At 48.2% G+C, this 560-nt stretch overlaps 1 protein-coding gene across 1 annotated transcript in view; it reads left to right on the top strand.

Annotated features, from left to right (window-relative positions):
- The window catches only part of LOC119411050 (retinol dehydrogenase 11-like), a 4986-nt gene that overhangs the window by 2346 nt on the left and 2080 nt on the right, over positions 1-560 (top strand). The gene's annotated exons all lie outside the window — the stretch shown is intronic.

Below are 560 nucleotides of genomic sequence, written 5' to 3'. Positions count from 1 at the left end.
AGGACCAGTCTGGATCTCAGGACAACCAAACACCTGATCACCTCTGAAGACCAGTCTGGCTCTCAGGACAACCAAACACCTGATCACCTCTGAGGACCAGTCTGGCTCTCAGGACAACCAAAAGCAGATGATCATTAGATCTGAGAGATCTAGAGGAGGTCAGACCGGTCTACAGGAGCCTGTCGATTTAGGGGTTTATAGACCAACAATAAAACTTTCAAATTAATAGTAAAACAAACATGGAGCCAATGAATGGATCCAGCACTGGGGAGATCTGTGTTAAAAACGAGCTGCAGGGTTCTGGACCAGCTGTAACATGCTGAAAAACTCTGGGCACCCATGATCTACTCTGCAAGAAAGATTTCAAATTATCATGAGAAACCCAGCAAGCATACCGGACCAGTCGTCTTTCAGCCTGAAACTGTGGAGTTATGCTGGGACAGAGAAGCAGCAGTTCATTGTGCACTTAGAGTGGCTCAGGGTCCCAGCGAGGAAGTGACTTGTAAGACAGGGTGTCTCCAGTGAGTCCCAGGTCTCCCCTGTCTCTCCTCTCTGAGGTT

The sequence above is a fragment of the Nematolebias whitei genome, chromosome 6, assembly GCF_014905685.2.
Source record: "Nematolebias whitei isolate Nwh7 chromosome 6, NemWhi1, whole genome shotgun sequence".
Taxonomy (NCBI): Eukaryota; Metazoa; Chordata; class Actinopteri; order Cyprinodontiformes; family Rivulidae; genus Nematolebias; species Nematolebias whitei.
This window is presented reverse-complemented; position numbering and strand designations above follow the sequence as displayed.